The sequence below is a fragment of the Pinus tabuliformis genome, chromosome 9 (assembly GCF_031772625.1).
Source record: "Pinus tabuliformis cultivar Carrire ecotype Pingquan chromosome 9, CPIR1, whole genome shotgun sequence".
Classification (NCBI taxonomy): domain Eukaryota; kingdom Viridiplantae; phylum Streptophyta; class Pinopsida; order Pinales; family Pinaceae; genus Pinus; species Pinus tabuliformis.
In genome coordinates this window covers 552,497,054-552,516,532 of record NC_142307.1, presented here as the reverse complement: position 1 = coordinate 552,516,532, position 19,479 = coordinate 552,497,054, and positions in this window count along the sequence as shown.

Below are 19,479 nucleotides of genomic sequence, written 5' to 3'. Positions count from 1 at the left end.
AATCAACGCACATGAAACACAAAAGAATACTCTAGGGAAAGCCTCAGCTAAAAACATCGATATCTGTATTATCATACAAGGTGGAAATACACAAAGCCTTAGCTCCCACAGCTAACCATCTCTCAATACAATCCTCCTGGATGTCACAGGAAAAGAAGGCTTCTCACAAACCTTCTCCTCTACCCTCCAAGCCTCCTATTTCCTAGTGCAGGTTCTCATGGGTGATCCTACTGTTACCAAGTGTAACACTCATCACTCACACTGATCTCACACCCTGTAAAACCGCACAATCCTCAAGGAACCTTCTTCCTTCTGCATGGATGAGTTTCCTGTATAGGAAAACTCATGCAACTGATAGTAACCTGTCCCTGTCTTTAATCTCAACTGTGTCTTTCTTTGAATATACATGCATGAGTTTTTGATGAGACAATCTTCAGCTATTTGGAGTACACTAGTTGGATGCATGCATGCATTAACTGACTGAACTCACAATTAGTTCCTCAAACAATTTGGAACTAATTTAGCTGAACTTAACTCATTAAATTAAGCTAACTAATTACAACTCAAATATAACTCATCCTTATCTCCTTAATTAAGGGATAATCTCCTTAATTTAAGGGATAACTGTTGCATGACTTCACAAAGACTTCTAACTTGAATTTCTCCAACTAATTAACTCAAGATGAATTAATTAATTATTTTCAAGTAGCTGGTGAGACTAAATTCGAATTTTAATTCACAATTTTAATTCAAGGACAAATTAAAATTGGAATATTTTGGATTCTAGTTTTATAATTTCTTGTTGCTATTTTCAACAATCCCTCTCAACAAGAAAGGAATTAAACTCGATCCCGATCCTGAACCTTTGTAATGCTCTGCATGCAACACTTTTCTCTAGTGTTGTTGCTCCAGTAATCTCCATAAACAAAAAAAAACATCCAACTTGAATCATTATTATGCATCTGTAATAAAAGTCGTAGAAATTCTGACTGTAAATTAACCTGATAATGCAATATAACTAAAGCAAAATAATTTAATCTACTTCTACAATCAAACTTGCGGAAGCTTAATAGATATTAGCAAGAACAAGCATAACACATATAACCAGAAGAAGAATCAATGCACATGAATCATAGAAGAATACTCTGGGGAAAGCCTCAGCTAATAACCCCGCTATGTGTATTATCATACAAGGTGGAAATATCTCAGAATTACACAAAGCCTTAGCTCCCACAGCTAACCAACTCTCAATATAATCCTCCTGGATGCTCACAGGCAACAAGGCTTCTCACAAACCTTATCCTCTTCCCTCCAAGCCTCCTATTTCCTTGCGCTGTTTCTCCTGGGTGATCCTGCTGTTACCAAGTGTAACACTGATCACTCACACTGATCTCACACCCTGTAAAACTGTGCAATCCTCAAGGAACCTTCTTCCTTCTACATGGATGAGTTTCCTTTATAAGTAAACTCATGCAACTGATAGTAGCTTGTCCCTATCTTCAATCTCAACTGGGTCTTTCTTTGAATAGACATGCATGAGTTTTTGATGAGATAATCTTCAGTTATCTGGAGTACACTAGTTGGATGCATGCATGCATTAACTGACTGAACTCACAGTTAGTTCCTCAAACAGTTTGGAACTAATTTAACTAAACTTAACTCAGTAAACTGAGCTAACTAATTACAACTCAAATATAACTCATCCTTATCTCCTTAATTAAGGGATAATCTCCTTAATTTAAGGGATAACTATTGCATGACTTCACAAAGACTCCTAACTTAAATTTCTCCAACTAATTAACTCAAGATGAATTAATTAATTATTTTCAAGTAGCTGGTGAGACTAAATTCAAATTTTAATTCACAATTTTAATTCAAGGAAAAATTAAAATTGGAATATTCTCGATTCTAGTTTTATAATTTCTTGTTGCTATTTTCAACACTCCCTCTCAACATGAAAGGAATTAAACTCGATCTCGATCCTGAACCTTTGGAATGCTTAGCATGCAACACTTTTCTCTAGTGTTGTTGCTCTAGTAATCTCCAGAAACAAAAAAAAAAACATCCAACTTGAATCAATATTATGCATCTGTAATCAAAGTCGTAGAAATTCTGACTGTAAATAAACCTGATAATGCAATATAACTAAAGCAAAATACTTTAATCTACTTCTACAATCAAACTTGCGGAAGCTTAATAGATTTTAGCAAGAACAAGCAGAACACATATAACCAGAAGAAGAATCAATGCACATGAATCATAGAAGAATACTCTGGGGAAAGCCTCAGCTAAAAACCCCGCTATGTGTATTATCATACAAGGTGGAAATATCTCAGAATTACACAAAGCCTTAGCTCCCACAGCTAACCAACTCTCAGTATAATCCTCCTGGATGCTCACAGGCAAACAAGGCTTCTCACGAACCTTATCCTCTGCCCTCCAAGCCTCCTATTTCCTTGCGTTGTTTCTCCTGGGTGATCCTACTGTTACCAAGTGTAACACTTATCACTCACACTGATCTCACACCTTGTAAAACTGTGCAATCCTCAAGGAACCTTCTTCCTTCTACATGGATGAGTTTCCTTTATAAGAAAACTCATGCAACTGATAGTAGCTTGTCCCTATCTTCAATCTCAACTGGGTCTTTATCTGAATAGACATGCATGAGTTTTTGATGAGAGAATCTTCAGTTATCTAGAGTACACTAGTTGGATGCATGCATGCATTAACTGACTGAACTCACAGTTAGTTCCTCAAACAGTTTGAAACTAATTTAACTAAGCTTAACTCAGTAAACTGAGCTAACTAATTACAACTCAAATATAACTCATCCTTATCTCCTTAATTAAGGGATAATCTCCTTAATTTAAGGGATAACTGTTGCATGACTTCACAAAGACTTCTAACTTGAATTTCTCCAACTAATTAAATCAAGATGAATTAATTAATTATTTTCAAGTAGCTGGTGAGACTAAATTCGAATTTTAATTCACAATTTTAATTCAAGAACAAATTAAAATTGGAATATTTTGGATTCTAGTTTTATAATTTCTTGTTGCTATTTTCAGCACCCCCTCTCAACAAGAAAGGAATTAAACTCGATCCCGATCTGAGCCTTTGGAATGCTCTGCATGCAACACTTTTCTCTAGTGTTGTTGCTCCAGTAATCTCCAGAAACAAAAAAAAACATCCAACTTGAATCAATATTATGCATCTGTAATCAAAGTCGTAGAAATTCTCACTGTAAATTAACCTGATAATGCAATATAACTAAAGCAAAATACTTTAATCTACTTCTACAATCAAACCTGCGGAAGCTTAATAGATTTTAGCAAGAACAAGCAGAACACATATAACCAAAAGAAGAATCAATGCACATGAATCATAGAAGAATACTCTGGGGAAAGCCTCAGCTAAAAACCCCGCTATTTGTATTATCATACAAGGTGGAAATATATCAGAATTACACAAAGCCTTAGCTCCCACAGCTAACCAACTCTTAGTATAATCCTCCTGGATGCTCACAAGCAAACAAGGCTTCTCACAAACCTTATCCTCTGCCCTCCAAGCCTCCTATTTCCTTGCGCTGTTTCTCCTGGGTGATCCTACTGTTACCAAGTGTAACACTGATCACTCACACTGATCTCACACCCTGTAAAACTGTGCAATCCTCAAGGAACCTTCTTCCTTCTACATGGATGAGTTTCCTTTATAAGAAAACTCATGCAACTGATAGTAGCTTGTCCCTATCTTCAATCTCAATTGGGTCTTTCTCTGAATAGACATGCACGAGTTTTTGATGAGAGAATCTTTAGTTATCTGGAGTACACTAGTTGGATGCATGCATGCATTAACTGACTGAACTCGCAGTTCGTTCCTCAAACAGTTTGGAACTAATTTAACTAAACTTAACTCAATAAACTGAGCTAACTAATTACAACTCAAATATAATTCATCCTTATCCCCTTAATTAAGGGATAATCTCCTTAATTTAAGGGATAACTGTTGCATGACTTTAAAAAGACTTCTAACTTGAATTTCTCCAACTAATTAACTCAAGATGAATTAATTGATTATTTTCAAGCAGCTAGTGAGACTAAATTCGAATTTTAGTTCAAGGACAAATTAAAATTGGAATATTATGGATTCTATTTTTATCATTTCTTGTTGCTATTTTCAACACTCCCTCTTAACAAGAAAGGAATTCAACTCGATCCCGATCCTAAACCTTTGAAATGTTCTGCTTGCAACAATTTTCTCTAGTGTGTTGAAAATGCAGCAAGATGATGGAGCTTAGTGGAAAGGAGTCTCCTTCACTAAGTGGGCCCGCAGGCTATTTTTGGCGCAAAGTCTATTTTTAGACTATGTCTATTTTTAGACATAAGGATCACGGTCTATGAGTTGCAGGATGCTATTTGTGGATGATTGGTCATGTTGGTAAAAATAGATGGACTTCTATTTTTAGACATATGGGCGGAGTCTATTTTTAGACTGCCAGGCTAAAAATAGAACAGTTGAATATTATTAGTTCTTAATAATATTTGGACTATAAACATTATCTTATCCTCTTGGAACACTTTAATTCGAGCTATGGATGTGGCACATGCAACTGGCAGAAGGAAATACGCTTTTCTTATGGGTCAGTTGAGCTATTACATGATGGACTTCAGTTAGAACTCAAGTGGTTGAGTTTGGTGGAGTTGATTGAGGAGTTGTGTTCAGTTTGACTTGGTTGAACTAGTTGTATTTAGTCTAACTGCAGAATACACTAGTGATGAGTGATGTGAATTAATTATTAATTAATTCACTAATTATTAACTCATAAAGCAACTAAAGAATACATCAGTTAACTCAGTGCATGGACAGTTCAATGGAGACAAGTGTTAGAGGTGAGTGAAAGGGCAAGACAGCTGTCAGTTGTGACTATAGTTGTGCATGAGATTTGCACAATCAATGGATTGAGTATTGCCAATGAGGATTGCGTGGTTTAGCCAAGGGAAATACAAGTTTGGATCAGCCATTCTCATCTATTCTCATGTAGTATTGCGTAGTGGAGGCAGGCAGATAGCGGAGGAGATTTGAACCTGTGACTTGATTCAGATCTGAGCTTGTTGACACCTAATCCTCAACAGATGGGTGAACTGGAACGCAAACAGTCATCAAGAAGATGAACTGATCCGTCCAATTTATGTATATAAATGATAGTTAGCTAATGAATTATGCAATCAGTTTTCTTCTGCTCATTCTGGAGTTACCCTGGCCTGACATGGTATCAGAGCGCAGGTCCCAGATTCCTTGTAACTCTTCTAATAATGCCTCTGTCCTGAGCGCTGCTCTCTCCTAAGCGTTGCTCTGCCCTGAGTGTCATTGATTCTCTGCGCATCATTGATTGTCTGCGCCTCTGTCCTGCATCTCAATGATGATTCTCTGCGCTCTCTGACTAACATGAATGCCAACGTATCTTACTGTTTTAGCGCCCATAAGCACTGAGCTATTCAAATGTTACACCTTCAGACGGAAGATACCAGTCTACCAATCCACTCTGCGCCTCGTAATAGGATTGATGAGAAAATCGTAGAGTTCCTGGTTCTTCAACAAATGAGAAAGTCTTTCCATATCGCCATTAATCACCTCTACCATGTTATTTGCCTGTGCAAATTGCAAAAGAGCTGCCGCATAAGGTTCCCGAGCATGAAGCGCTTGTGCAGATGATCTTGAATGCACATTCAAGGAAGCGAGGGATTGCGTTAATGTATCCATCTGGACAATCTCAGCAGAAAGTTAACCTGGCCGGAGGATTCTCTTCATTTACATGCTCGAGCCGTCAAGAAGGGGCCAAACCCACGACAACAAGGATATGCTGTTCCATTGGACATGATTGATCGTGAACAAGTCTAGAAAGGATTGGCTGAGTATACACTGAAGTTAAGTTCAGCATCAACTGACCTTGAGAAGGCAGAAACCCAAATTGGGGTTGAATTTCACAGTTCACTAAATGCAGCCCTTTCAGGATGAATCACAGATTCATGATTTAAATTCTGGTTGTTTTTTTTGATAGTCGGATTTCACTGTTATATGATGAACCACAGTAATTCTTAGAAGTTAGAAGCTTTGGGTTGCTTTGTGTGAGCACCATTGGTATGCTCTAAGTGGATACACTCCGAAATCCAGATTTGGAAAGCTTCTCAAAATGGTAATGCTGTAGTATTGCGTCGTCTCTATAAACAGTTTTTCAAAGCATTGCGCTGTTTTTTCAAAGTATTCATATATATCATTCAAGGCAGTTTTCAAAGCATTCAAGTTATATCAGTCAGGGTGTTTTATATATCAAAACATTTGTAGTGTTGCATAATATATGGATTATTGAAGTCATATATTGATGAAATGAAGTGATCCCTTGTGCATTTGCATAATATATTGATATATTGAAGTGATATATTATAGAATGAAGTGATATATTGAAGTGATCCATTGCGCATTTTTCAAAACATAGTAGTATTGCAGTGATATGTACAATGAAATGCTGATGCTTTTAGCAAATATCAGAAGGATTTGAAGGCTGTAACGTAAGGATTTTTTTTTTATCAGCAGAAGTATTTTTTTTACAGAATGCATTCAATCATCTCTATGGTTAGAATAGTTCTCACTGGCAAGGAGAACTATTCTGAATGGTCTCGGATGGTAAAACACACCCTCATCTACAATGAGTTGTGGAAAGGAGTGTGTGTCGGAGAAGAAGACAAAGACCCTGTGCAGCCTACATCAGATAAAGAACTTGTCATTTGGGAAAACAAGAACAACAAAGCCTATGCATTGATCGCATCATCTGTAAATGAAGAAGTAAGTCGTCATATTTCATCCTATTCCACTGCCTTTGAAGCTTTACAAAAGCTGAAAGAACTCTATGATTCACATTCTGCACTTGAAGTTGTTCAGCTCATGATTAAACTCTTCACTCTTGAACTGAAAAATAATGATCCCCTTGCTCTTGCATTTGAAATAAAGTCTATAATGCATGATATTAAATCCACTAAGGTTGAGCTGGATATCTCTCTTATTGCCTTTCTCAAAGCACTCTATCCTACCTACTCCAATTATCTTGAGTCTTTACAAGCAAATGGAAATCTTAAAGACATAACCTTTGAGTCTCTTGTGAAAAAGTTTGCTGAAAGAGAGAAAGCCTTTGGAAAGAAAACAGTCCTTGAATCTTCTGAAGAGACTGTTTGCCTTGCTCATAAAGAAAAGCATCCTGCTCAAGATTCTACAAGAGGAAGAGGTGGACGAAGAGGAAGAGGAAGATACTTCAGAGGCAGGGGGGGCAGACATTCTCAAGCAGAAAAGGCGGATCTGCATTGCATTCGCTGCAAACGAAATGGATCACATGATGCATCTACATGCAAGCTACCATGGGACAAAATTGAGCAGAGAAGAAACCAGCAGAAAGGTAAAACTGATGACACAAACAAAGGTAAAGCACCTGAATCTGCTCACTATATTGAGGCACAATGTAACATTGGAGTAAATGAAGATTTGTTTAATGCTTCACTTGCTTCTTCGAAAAATGATTGGTTGCTTGATTCAGGAGCAACCTGTCATATGACTCATAGGAAAGATTTTTTTGAAGATTTCACTGACAATGTTGATGGAGCAGTATACTTTGCAGATCAGTCAAAAATCAAGCCATCAGGGCTTGGCACAATCAGGCTTAAACTGCCTGGTCTTCCAGACTTTCTTCTGGATCATGTTCTATATCTCCCGCAGCTCAAGAGAAACTTGCTGTCCTTGGTCCACATCCGCCAGCAAGGTCACTCCATTCATATGTTTGATGGAAAACTTGAGGTAAGAAAGGCATCTGACCACTCACTTGTCATGAGGGGTATAGAAGAAGAAAGACTTCTTAAACTGCAAGGAACCTCTGCTCATGCACAACATTTCTCATATATTTCTCATCATGAAGAAGGTACACTTCCGTCAAGTTTATTATGGCATGCTAGATTTGGACATTTAAACTATGATAGTCTCCACTTGTTGAAGAAAAATGGTGTTGCTGGTTTGCCTACAATTCCTAGAAAACATAATCAATGTGATGCTTGCATTCTAGGAAAGCATAGCAAACAGTCTTTTCATGATTCACATTCAAGAGCACATAGGAAGCTTGAACTCATTCATTCAGATTTATGTGGTCCAATCCCTGTTCCTTTTGCAAATGGAAATAAATATATCATGACATTTATTGATGATTACACCAGAATGTGTTGGGTTTATTTATTGAAGAACAAATCTGATGCTTTTCAAACATTCAAGAATTTTCATAAGTGGATTGAAAATGATGCACAATCTCATATTGGGTCTATTCGCACTGATAATGGAAAAGAATATACATCAAATGAATTTGAAAACTATCTTCGCCAACATGGGATCAAACATCAAACAACTGTACCTTATAATCCCCAACAGAATGGTGTAGCAGAAAGAATGAATAGAACAATCTTGAATATGGTACGATCCATGCTTTTCTTCAAAAATGTAAAGATAATGTTTTGGGCCGATGCTGTTCTATGTGCTGCATATATAAAGAATAGATGTCCATCTAGTGCTATAAGAAACAAAACTCCTTATGAATTGTGGTATGGACATGTTCCTTCGGTAAAACATCTCAGGATCTTTGGTTCCACCTGTTATGCTTTAATAACAAAGGTACGTAGAAACAAACTTGGTGCTAGAAGTCGTAAGTGTATCTTCCTGGGGTATTCAAACACATCTAAAGCATACTGTCTCTATGATGAAGTAAATAAAAAGTTTGTTGTATCTAGAGATGTCATTTTTCTTGAATCATCCAAATCTGACAGTGTTGTTGAGCGGCAACTTGATCACTTGGATATATTCACAAAACCGAAATCATTCCAAGGGTTTGATAATCAGATTCCACATCTTGAAGGGGGGATTCCTATACTAGATCAACATGTGGAATCTTCTTCTGAAGAACAATCTCCCCTGCATGACACTCCAACAACGGATGATGCTTTAAGTGATGTAATTGATAGAATTGGGAGACTCAATCTTGATTCAGACCCAACTCAATCAACAGAGCAGCCTGGACCATCTCAGAAAGGTCCCCCAAAGTGGCTGACAAAGACACTTGAAAGTGTTCATCCTGATGAAATTGGAAAAACAGGAACTCGAAATACAAACCGACAAGATGGAGGTGATGTAGATAACTCTAATTCACCTGTTGATATGGATGTTACTTATGATTGTGAATTGAACTTGTCTACAGATTTTGAACCAACTTCCTTCAAAGAAGCTGCTTCTCATGATGAATGGAAAGAAGCGATGCAGAAGGAGTATGATGCCCTCATAAAGAATGGCACTTGGAAGCTGGTTGATCCTCCATTTGGAACCAAACCAATTCGCTGCAAGTGGGTCTACAAGAACAAATACAAAGCTGATGGCTCACTTGACAAGCACAAAGCTAGGCTTGTGGCAAAAGGTTTTGCACAGAAGGAAGTGGTCGATTATGAGGAAACTTTTGCCCCCACAGCAAAATGGGCCACCATCCGGACACTCTTTGCACTAGCTGCTCAGAACGGTTGGAAAGTCCATCAAATGGATGTAAAAACTGCATTCTTGAATGGAGATCTAAAAGAGAATGTTTTTATGTCCCAGCCTGAAGGATTTGCTGTGAAAGGACATGAACATAAAGTATGCAAACTTGTGAAGTCCTTGTATGGCCTCAAACAAGCACCACGAGCCTGGTATGAAAAACTAACTGAGCATCTTCTGAAACTCAACTTCAATCATTTTGATCTTGATGATGCAACTTTATTTGTCAAGAAAGTTGGCAAAACAGTTGTATATCTTGTGGTATATGTAGATGATCTTTTAATGACAGGGAACAATGAAAGCTATATTGCATCCATAAAGAAAGAATAAGGAAAACGTTTTGAAATGACTGATTTGGGATATGTTCATTACTATCTTGGCATTGAAGTAACCCAACATCCAAAATCCATATTTCTTTCTCAAAAGAAATACATTGGAGATTTGTTAAACAGATTTGGCATGACAGAGTGCAATCCTCTTTCTACTCCAATGGAACAAAACTTGAAGCTCACATCTATTGAAGGAAAGGAATTTGAGGATGCAACAAAGTATAGACAGCTTGTAGGAAGTCTCATCTACCTCACTACTACCAGACCAGACATTTCTTTTGCTGTTGGAATCCTCTCCAGGTTTATGCAAAAGCCTTGTGAGGGACATTGGTCTGCTGCAAAAAGAGTTCTAAGGTACTTGAAGGGAACTCAAGACCTTGGAATCAAGTATACACAGGTGGACGACTTCAACTTGATTGGATACTCTGATTCAGACTTCGATGGAGACAAAGAAACTGGGGTATCTACTTCAGGATATGCTATGAGTCTTGGATCAGGAGTTGTCTCCTGGAGATCATGCAAACAATCAGTACCAACAAATTCCACAACAGAAGCAGAATATGTGGCAGCAGCTGAAGCAACGAAAGAAATTGTGTGGCTCAGGAAAATTCTTGAAGATTTGCAGGTAAAACAAATACAATCAACTCCACTCATGATTGATAACACCTCTGCAATAAAGTTGGACAAGAACCCAAAGTTCCATGATCGTACTAAGCACATCAATAATAAATATCATCTGATCCGACATCATGTTGAGGCCAAAACAATCCATCTCCGTCATTGTTCCACAAACGAGCAAATTGCAGACATCTTCACCAAAGTGCTTGGAAGAGAAAAGCTTGAAAGATTCAGAACGATGCTTGGACTCACCAACATCCCTTTAGATTAAGGGGGGAATGTTGACACCTAATCCTCAACGGATGGGTGAACTGGAACGCAAACAGTCATCAAGAAGATGAACTGATCCGTCCCATTTATGTATATAAATGATAGTTAGCTAATGAATTATGCAATCAATTTTCTTCTGCTCATTCTGGAGTTACCCTGGCCTGACAGAGCTAGTTTGTGTGTAACAAGTGGAGATAGTACTGAGTACTTGTGAGGAGAATTGTACTATGTATTGTTACATGTTCTCTATCATTATAATATACAGATAGTGTGGGGTTTTCAGCTGTATGCTTTCCCCGGGTTACATACTGTGTTAATATGCGCATGCGATTGATGTTTCATTGTTTTTAATTCTGCAAAAATTGATGATCAATGTAGAGGAGGTTATGTATTATGCATGTATTCCGCAATAGTGTATAATCGAGATAATCTCTGTGAATAAGTGTCATATTATTCAAAATTTCTACATGGTATCGAAGCAGAGTTGATCATCAGATCTATTATTCAGAAAGTGATTACATTTTATTTCTTCAGGCAGAATCTGTAATCGGGCCAAGTAGCCTCTGGATTCATCCTTCTTTTGGAAGGTGAGATATCCGGTAAAATCCCATACAGTCAATCTCTATACAAGAAATACTTTGTTCTCATGAATTTTAGATCAGAAGTGGTTGAGTTTTGAGCTGGTGGAATTCGAATTTGCAGCAATGTTTTCTTGGTGTCAAAGTTGAAATGTCTTTCAACGGATTGCGATTGGAGTATGCTCTTGAAGGCAGCTCAAATTATATTGCATGGAAAGACAGGATGCAGGCGGTGTTAGATGACAATGGGTTGAAGGATTTCATAGATTCTGAAGTCCCAAAAACTACTGATGTTGTTGAAGTTGTGGCTTGGCAAAAGAAGACAACAAAGTGTCGAAGGTTTCTGTTGGAGGGTGTGAAGGATCACATTGTGTCCAGCCTGCATGGAAAGGCTTCTCCATACATGATGTGGAAAATGTTGATAGATCTATTCCAAAGCAAGAGCGATCAGAGGAAGTTGGTGCTCAAGGATAAACTCAGAAATATTAAGTGTGAAAATGCAGACAGTATGCCTACGTATCTCACGAAGTTCACCCAATGCTGGGATGAGCTGGGAAGTGTGGGGGTGGCTGTCGATGATGAGGACTTGGTGAGCTTGGCTCTCCTTGGTATTCTGAAGAGTTGGAATTCCTATCAGGACTCTGTCAATGGTCGGGAGAAATTTCCAGGATGGGAGAGACTTTGGTCGGATCTTGTGCAAGAGGAGATCAGGAGGAATACCAGGGACATATCTTCATCAAAGGCATCTGATGAAGAAAATTGCGCTTTGGCTGCCAAAGCAAAGAAGGGGAAGGAGAAGGGTTCTCTTTCCAAATCCAGTTCTTCCAATGATGGGAAGAAGGTTGACAAATCGAAAGTGCGATGCTTTCGTTGTCATGAGGTGGGCCATTATGCTTCAAATTGTCCACAGAGGAAATCCAAGAAGGGATCCGGGGAAGGATCTGAAGGTGAGGCACTTGCTTCACAGTTTGATTTGAATTTCACACTCTTCGCATGCAAGGTTTCATCCATGGCAGAAAGTGGTTGGTTTCTTGACAGTGGAGCTTCTTTCCACATGACCGGTGACAAGAGTTTGTTCAGTACTTTGGAGGAGAAAGATCTCCAGATACTCATAGCGATGGGTAATGATGAGAAGTATAGTGTCTCAGGTGTAGGCACAATTATTTTTCAGAGAGAGCATGGAGCTCGCCTTACCTTGACCGATGTCAAGTATGTACCAGGACTGAAGAGAAACTTGGTGTCGATCACGATGCTGGAAGATAGAGGCTATGATGTAGTCTTCAGTAAGGGAAAGGTTTTCCTTAGACACATCATCACTAGAAAGGTGAAGCAGATTGGTTCATAGGTCAAGAACCTGTATGCTCTTGAGGTTCAAGATGCATGCAAAGCCTTGAGCAGCAAGGCAACTGATGGAGACTTGGTGGTTGAGAGGGAGCGTATATTACCTCTCAACATGCAGAGCTAGAAGAAGTCTTAGACGATTGTGGAGGAGCCGCGATTGGTGCAGCAGCTTCAGGAGGTTGTGGAGCAGCCACAATAAGGGAAGCTGAGAGGAGATCGAGTAGAGACATCTACTCATGTAGAGACCTCCAGTAGTGGGAAAATTCGAGCCAGGTGGACTGAGGGATCACATGCAGCCATACCTCCAAGTAGGAGGTGGGGCGATATAGAGTGATCGTCCCAAGGAGGAGGGGAAAGATCCTTGAGGTACCCAACCTCTTGGATGAGACCTTGCTACGGGAGCCCCAATGTGGAGTAGCAGGAACTGACTGATTGGGTAGAGACAGATGCGTATGGAGCAGTAGAGAGAGCGACAGTGCAGGAAATCCCAGGACAACACATAGCTAGCAGGCTGCAGCAACGCGAGAGGTACAAGTGTTTTGCACAGTGCTAGGTGGCACAGAGAAGTGTGCAATGGTGCGAGATGCATAGATATGTTGCAGTAGTGCAGATGTCAGAGAGGGAGCACTTGTCAGCAGCAGGTAGAGCTTCAGCATCAAAGTATGTTCCTAGCCCAACAGAGTGGTCAGTTGGGAGTGTTTTTTGTTCCAAGTGTTGTTGGAGCAAGTGGACCGGGCAAAGGTGTTGCATGCAGAACATTCCAAAGCTACAGGATAGGGGTTGCAGATAATCCATATCTTGTTGAGAGGGATTTTTGAAAATGCAACAAGATGATGGAGCTTAGTGGAAAGGAGTCGCCTTCACTAAGTGGGCCCGCAGGCTATTTTTGGCGCAAAGTCTATTTTTAGACTATGTCTATTTTTAGACATATGGATCATGGTCTATGAGTTGTAGGATGCTATTTGTGGATGAATGGTCATGTTGGTAAAAATAGATGGACTTCTATTTTTAGACATATGGGTGGAGTCTATTTTTAGACTGCCAAGCTAAAAATAGAACATTCGAATATTATGAGCTCTTAATAATATTTGGACTATAAACATTATCTTATCCTCTTGGAGCACTTCAGTTCGAGCTACGGATGTGGCACATGCAACTGCCAAAAGGAAATACACTTTTCTTATGGGTTAGTTGAGCTATTGCATGATGGACTTCAGTTAGAACTCAAGTGGTTGAGTTTGGTGGAGTTGATTGAGGAGTTGATGGAGTTGTGTTCAGTTTGACTTGGTTGAACTAGTTGTATTTATTCTAACTATAGAATACACTAGTGATGAGTGATGTGAATTAATTTTTAATTAACTCACTAATTATTAACACATAAAGCAACTAAAGAATACATCAGTTAACTCAGTGCATGGACAGTTCAGTGGAGACAAGTGTTAGAGGTGAGTGAAAGGGCAAGACAACTGTTAGTTGTGACTATAGTTGTGCATGAGATTTGCACAATCAATGGATTGAATATTGGCAATGAGGATTGCGTGGTTCAGCCAAGGGAAATACGAGTTTGGATCAACCATTCTCATCTATTCTCATGTAAGATTGCGTAGTGGAGGCAGGCAGACAGCGGAGGAGAATTGAACCTGTGACTTGATTCAGATTTGAGCTAGTTTGTGTGTAACAGGTGGAGATAGTACTGAGTACTTGTGAGGAGTATTGTACTATGTATTGTTACATGTTATCTATCATTATAATATACAGATAGTGTGGGTTTTCAGCTGTATGATTTCTCCGGGTTACATACTGTGTTAATGTGCACATGCGATTGATGTTTCATTGTTTTTAATTCCGCAAAGAATGATGACCAACGTAGAGGAGGTTATGTATTATGCATGTATTCCGCAATAGTGTATAATCGGGATAATCTCTGTGAATAAGTGTCATATTATTCAAAATTTCTACATAGTGTTGTTGCTACAACAATATCTAGAAGCAAAAAAGAAAACATCCAACCTGAATTAGTATGATGCATCTGTCATCAAAGTTGTAGAAATTCTGACTGTAGATTAACTTGATAATGCAATATAATTAAATCAAAATACTTTAATATACTCATACAATCAAACTTGTGGAAGCTTAATAGATTTGAGCAAGATCAAACAGAACACATATAACCAGAAGCAGAATCAATGCACATGAAACATAGAAGAATACTCTAGGGAAAGCCTCAACTAAAAACCCTGCTATATGTATTATCATACAAGGTGGAAATATCTCAGAATTACACAAAGCCTTAGCTCCCACATCTAACCAGTTCTCAGTACAATCCTCCTGGATGCTCACAGGGAATCAAGGCTTCTCACAAACCTTCTCCTCTACCTTGCAAGCCTCCTATTTCCTTACGCTGTTTCTCCTGGGTGATCCTACTGTTACCAAGTGTAACATTGATCACTCACACTAATCTTACACCCTGTAAAACTGTACAATCCTCAAGGAACCTTCTTCCTTCTGCATGGATGAGCTTCCTTTATAGGAAAAATCATGCAACTGATAGTAACATGTCCCTGTCTTTAATGTCAACTGGGTCTTTCTCTGAATAGACATGCATGAGTTTTTGATGAGAGAATATTCAGTTATCTAGAGTACACTAGTTGGATGCATGCATGCATTAACTGACTGAACTCATAATTAGTTCCTCAAACAATTTGGAACTAATTTAATTAGACTTAACTCAGTAAAATGAGCTAACTAATTACAACTGTATAACTCATCCTTATCTCCTTAATTAAGGGATAATCTCCTTAATTTAAGGGATAACTATTGCATGACTTCACAAAGACTTCTAACTTGAATTTATCCAACTAATTAACTCAACTTGAATTAATTAATTATTTTCAAGTAGTGAGTGAGACTAAATTCGAATTTTAATTCACAATTTTAATTCAAGGATAAATTAAAATTGGAATATTCTAGAATCTATTTTTATCATTTCTTTTTGCTATTTTCAACACTCCCTTTCAACAAGAAAGGAATTCAACTTGATCCCGATCCTGAACCTTTGGAATGTTCTGCATGCAACACTTCTCTCTGGTGTTGTTGCTCCAGCAATCTCCAGAAACAAAAAAAAAACATCCAACCTAAATCAATATGATGCATCTGTCATCAAAGTCTCTAATTTCTATTGCCTCTATCAACTGAAAACTCTGCACTTCTGCTGACTACTCTAGCCTCTGTCACTTTGATCTCTGACTGCATCATTTCCACTGATTCCTCCCAGTACTATGTACTTTGGGCTCCCGTAGTAAGGTACGATCCATGAGATACACCTCTCAATGGACCCTGCCCAATTTCAGCCTTCTTGAGACTATCACTTCACATTGCCCAACTCACACCTGGAGGTATGGCTGCATATGATCCCTTTGCCCACTCGGCTTGAAATTCCCCCTACTAGAGGTCTCAGCATGAGTGGATGCCTTCATTCAATCTCCTCTCAGCATCTCCAATTGTGGTTGCTCCACAATTGTCCAAGACTTCTTCTGGGGTTGCATGTTGAGAGGTAATTTACTCTCCCTCTCAACCACCAAGTCTCTAACATTTTCCTTGCTTCTCAAGGCTTTGCATGCATCTTGAACCTCAAGATCATACATGTTCTTAACTTGTGAACCAATCTATATCACCTGTCTCGTGGTGATGTGTCTAAGGAAAACCTTTCCCTTACTAAAAACAACATCGTAGACTTTGTCCTCCAACATCACGATTGATACCAAATTCTTCTTCAGTCTAGGCATATACTTCACATCTATCAAGGTGATAAGAGCTCCATGCTCCCTCTTAATAGCAACCATGCCCACTCCTGAAACACTATACCTTTCATCGTCACCCATCTTTATGTGCCTCTTGAGGTCTTTCTCCTCAAAGGTACTGAATGAACTTTTATCGTCAGTCATGTGGAATGAGGCTCCACTATCAAGAAACCAACCATAATCCATCATCGATGACACTGTTAACACCCAGGTTGTTCCCTATGACTCCCAAGGGAATACGGCCGGGGTAACCACTAACCAATCTTTGGATCACCGTTTCTAGCCAAACTGTGATCAGAGAGGGCTCTCTCTTTATGATTTGTAACTGTTTATGATAGGGTTTTAGGCTAGCTATTATACACTGGTTTTGTTTATGTTTTGGTTGATGAAACTCCTTTTAGATTCTAGTGATGTAGTTTTCAGAGAGGTTGAGTACCATTGGGCAATGGAGTCTGTGGCTATATGTGTTTGAAACTTTGAGATGAAAGATGGAACTTACAGGGCCATTTGAGTGTTTAATAGAACAGATTTTTGATTAAATGACTGGAAACAGGTAACACAAACAGTGAAAGCATTTAAGAATTTTCACCTATTGTCTATATATTTCCAACAGACAACTTTAAGAGGAGAAAGACAGAGGTCTCAGGGGCAAAAATTGAATCCCTGAGAATGCCTGTCACAGTAAAAGACACAGTTTTGAAATGCAGCAATTAAGAATTACAATTCTGTCTCTGTATCTGAGGAAAACATGTATAATAGCTCAGTTTGAGTCCAGGGTAAACATGGTTAAATCCTGGAACTATCCTTTCACCTTGCTATCAAGAGTAAAACATTTGAACAACAAAAGAGAACAAAAGACTCGAAAACATATAACAAAGAGATTTGAGAATACTTATTGTTTTATGCAACACCCTGGAATCCTGTAACATTCATCTTTCACCACAATACATCAAAGAACACCAAGCCTTGGAAATTCCATTATTCCTTTGTATTACTTCTCTGAAAATATTACAATGAGCGAGAGCTCTTCAAAGAAAATTGCAACAACCCCTTCAACTGCTGTGAAGGGTCAATATATACTTGCGGTGATTTACAAAATATCTGAGTTCTGAGTTATCTCAGATTTTACATTCTTACCAACTACTTAAGATATTATGACCAAAATTTAATACAGCATTGATTACAGAGTACAGGCATTTCAATGCTCTGTCAGAAGATATTTTAGCCTTTGGGAACAGCTAAGTCGGTCGAGATATTCTGAATAAATGCTGGAAGATCTGTCTTTAAGGCTTTGTACGCTGTATCCTGGACTTGTCACCTGTGATTGTGACTGCTGCTTGTGGCGAGTTAATGGTCCTGCTGAGTTGGCTCAGCTTCTGCCTCTTCCCTGTAGATCTCTTTCTTCAAAATTGTGCCTGCGCATGTATGCTTATTTGCCTGTAGAAATGGCGTTACTGATTCTGGCCTGACAAAACTGTCTGTGTCAAATTTCTCCAGGCATCCTGTGTGGGCAGTTGGTGTGCTAAGATTGCCCCTAGAGTTTCATTTGCTTCTGTGAATTTGAAGAAGTTAGGTGGTGTATCAAACAGATGGTCAACTTCATTCATGAGGAAAAACAGGTTCTCCACCCTGTCATACATACTCTGCCCGGTGGCTGGCCCTGGCTCTGCTGAAGTGCTGGGTGGTTGTGCAATCTCTGCTACTGCCTGGGCATCAATTCTCTTATTGTAATTCTCTAGGGTGAGCAGTCTTCCTACACTGCTTAAAATGCTGGGGAGGCCTCTGTTTTGTAGTGCCACGAACTTTTCCAGGAATCTGTTGATTTCAGTTTGCATATCCTGTGTCCTCCTCTCCAGTGTTCCAACCAGGTTCCTCAATGTTATGACTCTCTTGGCTACAGCAATTGTTTCTGTCCTGTTGGTGATTCCCATGACAGCTAATTGAGAGCTAGTCTTATAGTTCAGAGTATTGATTATCCTAGTAGCAGCTTCTGGCATGTGTCCAAGGCTTGCCCTGGCCCTCTGTATTTCTCTGTTTGCTTTAGTGATGAGCACCATTTGCTCATCCATGGTCTCAATATATTGCCACTGGTTGGCAATGGACCGCCCAATGTTGCTCCATAGCACTGCTTTCATTTCAGCTGTCACTTTTTCTAGTGCAAGCTCTTTCTCTAGTTCAGCAATTCTCCTCTTAAGAGCTTTTACCTCTCTGTCCTTGGCTGCCTCATTCTGTTTGCTCTTGTCAAACCTTTCATTTACCTTAGTCAAGGTTTTCTTAAGCTCATCCAGCTCTTTCATTTGAGATTCCATGGCTTGGATCTCAGCTTGCAGCTTTTGCATGTCTAAACTAGCAGCCTGTTCTGATGTTGTAGTTGTTGCTGCTGTGGATGGTGCTGTAGCTTCTGTTTGCTGAGGAGGAGGAGTAATCTTTGGAGGGGTTTCCTCAAGATTTATTATGACAGGAGGAGGCTGGGAGGGTTGGCCCTCTTCTCTTTGCTTCAGGGTTTCTTGCAGTGCTGCCTTTGCAGCTTCAGTTTGTCCTAGCTGGTCCTGAGTCCTAACCAGCTCTTTGTATAGGGATACTAGCAGATCTGTAGCATCCTTCTCTTGCCTTTGCTGGGCAACTTCATCTGTTTGTGGATGGATGGTGGCCGGGAGTTTGATTTTCTTTCTTAGGGCTGCCATGTCTGCATCCCTTATCTTCAGGAGCTCTTGGATGCCTTTGACATCTTTAGGATCATGCCCTATCTCTATAATTACCTCTTCCAAGGACTTGATCCTATTGTCCTTGGCTTGTGATGATGCTCTTTCTAACTCCAGCTGAGAAGCTGTGTTGTCCAGGCTGCTCTTTAGTTTATAATTCTCCAATGTCTCATCTGCCAGGGAGGCATACACCATTTCACCAGTCTGCTTATGTAATTCAATCTTGTCCATGGGGTGT